This window comes from Tachyglossus aculeatus, chromosome 20 (genome assembly GCF_015852505.1).
Source record: "Tachyglossus aculeatus isolate mTacAcu1 chromosome 20, mTacAcu1.pri, whole genome shotgun sequence".
Lineage (NCBI taxonomy): Eukaryota > Metazoa > Chordata > Mammalia > Monotremata > Tachyglossidae > Tachyglossus > Tachyglossus aculeatus.
This window is the reverse complement of record NC_052085.1, coordinates 26,317,525-26,323,880: the sequence shown is the minus strand read 5'-3', so window position 1 is coordinate 26,323,880 and position 6,356 is coordinate 26,317,525. Positions and strand designations below refer to the sequence as shown.

The window sequence follows — 6,356 nt, the reverse complement described above, 5'->3', positions numbered from 1 at the left end:
GAAATACAGAATAAAAAAGTGATGTGTTCCCTGCCCACAAAGAGCTTAGGATCTCCAGAAGGAGACCACATAAAAATATTTACAACCACTTTGAATGCTTTCCACGTTCTTTGGCCCCACATAATGATCTTTGGATTCTGTAATGGTAGCCCATTCTGCATAAAAATACACACTAATGTTATCATAGAGACCTCCATGAAGTCGGCTACAGGACACCCCATCACTGGAAGTCAGACAGAGCCTCGAGCAGTTCTTGGGTGAAACCATTACCATCCAACTCTTCCCTGGCTGCCACTGAAAGGTGCAGGGAGCTCAATGAGACAACCAAGGTTGTCTCACTGCTTCCTTCTCACCGCTGGCAATGGTGAGAAAAGACCACGCAGCCGGTTATCATCTCTCTCTTCCTGATGGGATCAGCTTTTCCAGGCCAGATTTCTACTTCTCCGGATTCTAAAGAACTATTTTTGTCCTCTAAACTGTAAGCTCGTTGTGGGCGGGGAACGTGTCTATCATCTCTGCTACACTGTACTCAGTCAATCGATCGATGGTATTTATTGAGCACTTACCATACGCAGAGCATCGTTCTTAGCGCTTGGGAGAGTACAACTAGTAGACACATTCCCTGCCCGTAATAAGCTTACAGTCTCTCTGCCAAGTGCTTAGTACAGTGCTCCACCCACAGTAAGCCTTCATTAAATATGATTAATTGACTGACCGATTGTCCTCACCGCCTTTCAGATGCACTGATTCTTGGAAGGTGATTGTATGACTCGGGGAAGGGAATGCGGTCGGAGGGTTTCTGGCAGAAGGGAAGCTGATTGGTGAGTCGGGCCTTTTTGAAGCTCTTTGGAGTCACGGGGAATAAATTCCAGCGATTTACCTACCAAAGCTGGAGCGTGTCTAGGCAAAGGCCACATAGTTTGGATGGAGTCATCGCCGGAGGAAGCACAACCGACTCGGCCGCAGGACGCTCTCTGGTCTCTTAACTCTGCAGCCCCCGGGGGGAAGACACTCCACTCTTCCTGAAACCAGGTCCTGGGCTTGGGGGGCACTGATCATTTCTCAGCAGCTCGAACTCACAGATCTTCTCCAAGGTAAGGATGTTCTTGCCCGCTGCATGGATCTGTCTTTTAACACTATTGTACTCAGTATAGTACAATACTCCACACATAAAAGGTACTTAAATAGTGCTTAGTACAGTGCACTGCACACAGTAAGCGCTCAATAAATACGATTGAATGAAATAGTGTTAAGTGAAAATGCTCAGATGTCTCGCTGTAGGTGAAATGTTCACACTTACAAGGTTATGTCCTGCCAGCCAAAGGCCTGGTGAAGACTCATTAAGGGTTTCAATTCTGGCTGGCATGGTGGCAAGGAGGAAGAGGAGCCCAGTTTCCTCCTCTTTTTTTGTTTTTCAACAGTATTTGTTAAGCGCTTACTATAAGCCAGGCACTGTATTTAGCTCTGGGATTGATACGAGCTAATCAGATTGGACACAGTCCCTGTCCCACAAAGGGCAGCCCTGTTGCCGCGTGGCAGAGACGAGCGGCAGGTATCGGTACCAGGTACCTGGGAGCCAGTTGTCGGGCAGAGCGATGCGGTGGGGAGATCGCGGGGCCGGGGATTCGGGGGAGCGGAGCCTTAGGGTGGTCCCGTTAGTAAGGGGGCTGGGTGAAGGTGGTCTCCACCAGGCTGCCCGCAGAAAGGTTTGTGTCCTTTCCTATGGCCCAGATCTCTTCCATCCTGGGTTTATCTCACCCTGAGAGACGGGACGACACGCGGATAAGGGAGAGGCTCTCCAGATGTCAGGAGATCCTGCGTTTCCCGAGCCAGTTGGCTGACTCAAAGGCCGCTTTCTCTGTGGCACACTGAGACAAAGGAGCCCAAATCCGTCCCGACACGCACGGCTCTGTAAGATCATGTGCTCCCTGCCATTCAGGCCAGGGCTCTGAACCCCTCCGTTCTCCAGGTTGGAGTGGCCTCTAATCCTCTCCCGGGCCTTGGGTTTCCTTCAGCAGAGTGATAAAACACCGCTTGTTCGCATTAGCTGCCAGGAAATCGAGTCATTCATTCCAGGAGGGTTTCTCTGAAGCTTCTTTGGGTCTCTTGAAGACTTGCCTGTGTGGGACGCCGCTCCCAAACTCAATCACCAAAGGTCTCTGAACACTGTTGTTGTCCAATAAAAATATCGGGCTTACGGCGGTGGAAGAGAGTGCAGAGTGATATATGCATTTTTGAGGGAATCAAAGCCCCGGGGGAGTGGAGAATTTAGGAATTCCAGGGGTCTTTCATACCCCACGTACCCCTTTCCCACCGGTATTACTGCATCTCTAAGACCAGGCTACTAACACCCAGATGAAGAAGCACTGCGGCTTAGTGGAAAGAGCACGGGACTGGGAATCACAGAACTGGGGTTCAAATTCTGACTCCCTACTTGCCTGCTGTGTGACTTTGGGACAAGTCACTTAATTTCTCCTTTACAGTTACCTCATCTGCAAAATGAAGATTAAAACTCTGAGCCCCACATGGGACATGGACTGTGTCCAACCTGATTATCTTGTATCTGCCCCCCGTGCTTAGAACAGTGCTTGGCATATAATAAGCACTTAACAAATACCATTGAAATAACAAAATAAAAAAGATAAAGAGGATCAGACAAAGTCTGTTGGAAGGAGGAGATTTTGTGCTGCTGGTTTCCCAGGCTTACAAATTACATTATTTTAACAGCCCCTCTGTAGAACGTAAGTACTTTGTGGGCTTCTATTGTATTGAATGCTCCCAAACGTTCAGTACAGTGTTCTGCACTTGAGAAAGTGTGATACAATAGAGCTGGTAGATATGATCCCTGCCCACAAGGAGTTATTGCTTAACAAATACTGCTATTATTATTATTATTATCATCATCATTATTATTATTAATAATAAAATAGATGCTTAGTGAGGACCTCTGTTGAGGAAGAGGGAGGCGTGATCCAGAGAAGCAGTGTGGCCTAATGGGTAGAGGATGGGCCTGGGATTCAGAAGGACATGGGTTCTAATCCCGGCTCCTCTACTTGTCTGCTGTGTGACCTTGGGCAAATCACTTAACGTCTCTGTTCCTCAATATACTCATCTGCAAAATAGGGACTAAGGTGGGATGAGATTTCTGTCCCACCTGATTTGCTTGTATAAATCCCAGGGTCTGGCACATAGTAAACACTTAACAAATACCAAAATGATTATTATTATACTGGTCTCTGTCTCCTTCCTTCACGAATCCCTCCACCCAGAGTTTGGCTTGGAAGGGGGAAGAATCCTTATGGAAAGGAAAAGTGTCCGCTAATTCTGTTGTATTGTAATAATAATAACGGTGGTATTTGTTAAGCATTTACTATACGCCAGGCACTGTACTAAGCACTGGGGTGGATGCAAGCAAGTCGGGTTAGAAATAGGAGAAGCAGCATGGCTCAGTGAAAAGAGCCCGGGCTTTGGAGTCAGAGGTCATGGGTTCAAATTCTGACTCTACCAGTTGTCAGCTGTGACTTTGGGCAAGTCACTTAACTTCTCTGTGCCTTAGTTACCTCATCTGTAAAATGGGGGATTAAGACTGTGAGCCCCCTGTGGGACTACTTGATCACCTTGTAACCTCCCCAGCGCTTAGAACAGTGCTTTGCACATAGTAAGTGCTTAATAAATGCCATTATTATTATATAGTCTCTGTCCCATGTGGGGCTCACAGTCTCAATCCCCATTTTAGCGATGAGGTAACGGAAGCACAGAGAATAATAACAATAATGACGACATTTATTAAGCTCTTACTATGTGCAAAGCACTGTTCTAAGCACTGGGGAGGTAACAAGGTGATCAGGTTGTCCCACAGGTCACAGAGCAGACAGTTGGAGGATCAGAATTAGAACCCATGACCTTCTGACTACCAGAAGTCAGAAAAAAAAAATCAAGCCAAGGTGATCAGTTTGTCCCACGGGGGGCTCACAGTCTTAATCCCCATTTTACAGATGAGGTAACTGAGGCCCAGAGAAGTTAACTTACTGTGGAGAAGCAGCAGAGTGCTCTATCCACTACACCCTGCTGTTTTCTCCACAGTAGGCGCTCAATAAATACTATTCACTGATTGATTCTGGGCTGGCAGGCAGGAACAAGAGATGGGACATCAAGGACAGCAGTTTTTGGGGAGAAAAAGAAGAGTCCCAATGAAGAGTCCAAATAGAACAGCTTTTCGAGGGGAGCAATGTCTCGGCAGCTTCTGTCGTGTGCCCCCTGGCTCGGGTTATGCCGGCCTGAAAAACCTGCCTCATACACCAGAGAGAGGTGGACAGTCAATCAATCAATCGTATTTATTGAGCGCTTACCATGTGCAGAGCACTGTACTAAGAGCTTGGAAGAGTGCAATAGAATAAGCAGGTGGTCGGTGTCCCAGCTCAACAAACTGGCATGGGAGGAGCCTATATGATAGCCTACCCCTTGCCAATTTATTGGCTTCACAAGATCAGGGTGACCAGCAGAAAAAAAAATCAAGCCAAAGGTAAAAAGCAGAAAGTCAGAGAGAGAAAATCCCCCAACACGGTGCCTTGGGTATGGGGAAATCCCGTGCCTGGGAAAAGATTCGATCAACGAAAAACAGAAACTGCCGTGCTCATAGGAGTGGGATAAAATGGAAGCGGATTTACCGAGAAACTGTGTTGTAAGCTGGGTAGATCAGAAGGCGTGTCCCTGACTAACACGAGAAGCAGCGTGGCTCAGTGGAAACAGCACAGGCTTTGGAGTCAGAGATCATGAATTCAAATCCCGGCTCCGCCAACTGTCAGCTGTGTGACTTTGGGCAAGTCACTTAATTTCTCTGTGCCTCAGTTCCCTCATCTGTAAAATGGGGATTAAGACTGTGAGCCACACGTGGGACAAACCTGATCACCTTGTAACCTCCCCAGGGCTTAGAACGGTGCTTTGCACATAGTAAGTGCTTAATAAATGCCATCATCATTATTATTATTATTAACCTGGGATAACGTCACTGTAAAACGGTGGGAGTGTAAGTCAGGATGGGAAAGAGAAAACCATTTAGTTGGAACAAGGACGATGCTTGAAGTGAGCTTGTTGTGGGAAGGGAAAGAGCCTGTTTACTGACATCTTGCATTCTCCCAAACGCTTAGTACAGTGCTCTGCACACAGTAAGCGCTCAATAAATACAACTGAATAAATGAGGGAACTTAACATGCCTGCAACAGGTCTGATAAGCCATGGGAGTTGGAGAAAAATGGGAGCTGGGAAGATGGAAGTCAGTATCATTCCAAGGTGGCCATACTTACCACCATCTGCTGGGACAACGGGACCCCATTAAATCGATCCATCAGTGGTATTTATCGAGCGCTTACTGTGTGCAGAGCACTGTACTAAGCGCTCGGGCAAGTACCATACAAGACAGTTGGTAGACCGTGTCCCTGCCCACACGAAGCTTATAATAATAATAATGATGGCATTTATTAAGCGCTTACTATGTGCAAAGCACTGTTCTAAGCTTACGGTACTATTCTCCCCAAGAGATACTGTTGCCTGTGGCAAAGACCTTCTAAGCCCTATATTTGGGTCAAAAAGCCATAATTTGGCAGGGATAGTCCTTGAAATGACAAGACCTATTTACTGATTCATTCTTCCTAACAGCTTTTATGTACATGTCTTTGGATTATATATTATAAATAATTTAGATATATTAATGTTTGTCTCCCCCTCTCTAGACTGTTAGCGCCTTGTGGGCAGGGAACACGCCTGCTAATTATGTTCTACTGTAATAATAATAATAATAATAATGGCATTTATTAAGCGCTTACTATGTGCAAAGCACTGTTCTAAGCGCTGGGGAGGTTACAAGGTGATCAGGTTGTCCCGGGGGGGCTCACAGGCTTCATCCCCATTTTACAGATGAGGTAACTGAGGCCCAGAGAAGTGAAGTGACTTGCCCAAAGTCACCCGGCTGACAAGTGGCGGAGCCGGGATTTGAACCCATGACCTCTGACTCCAAAGCCCAGGCTCTTTCCACTGAGCCACGCTGCTTCTCTGTACTCTCCCAAGCACGTTGTAAGCGCTCAAAAAAATCCCACCGGTTGATGAACAGGGCCTTCTGACTCAATTTCCTAGGTTAGTAAAGCCGAGGAGAAAGAGCGGCTGGAATAGTGAATCTGTTTTTCTGTCCACTGACCTCCTGTTGGCGGGTCAGTCTCCCGGGGAGTGGGATAATCTAGTGATTATCCCTGAATGGCGGGAAACTGACCAGGTGGAATCACTTTACGATTCTTTCGATGTTTCTGACTGTGACGGTCCCGTCGGTCCTCTAAGCGGATCCTCAAGGTTAAGGAGGGAATCAA

At 46.9% G+C, this 6,356-nt stretch overlaps 1 protein-coding gene across 1 annotated transcript in view; it reads left to right on the top strand.

Annotated features, from left to right (window-relative positions):
* Positions 1-1,047: 1,047 nt before the first annotated feature.
* AMOTL1 (angiomotin like 1) overlaps positions 1,048-6,356 on the top strand; it is a 111,745-nt gene continuing 106,436 nt past the window's right edge. Inside the window, exon 1 of the mRNA XM_038761935.1 lies at positions 1,048-1,094. The gene's annotated coding sequence lies outside the window, so the exon portion shown is untranslated. The remainder of the gene's footprint in view (positions 1,095-6,356) is intronic.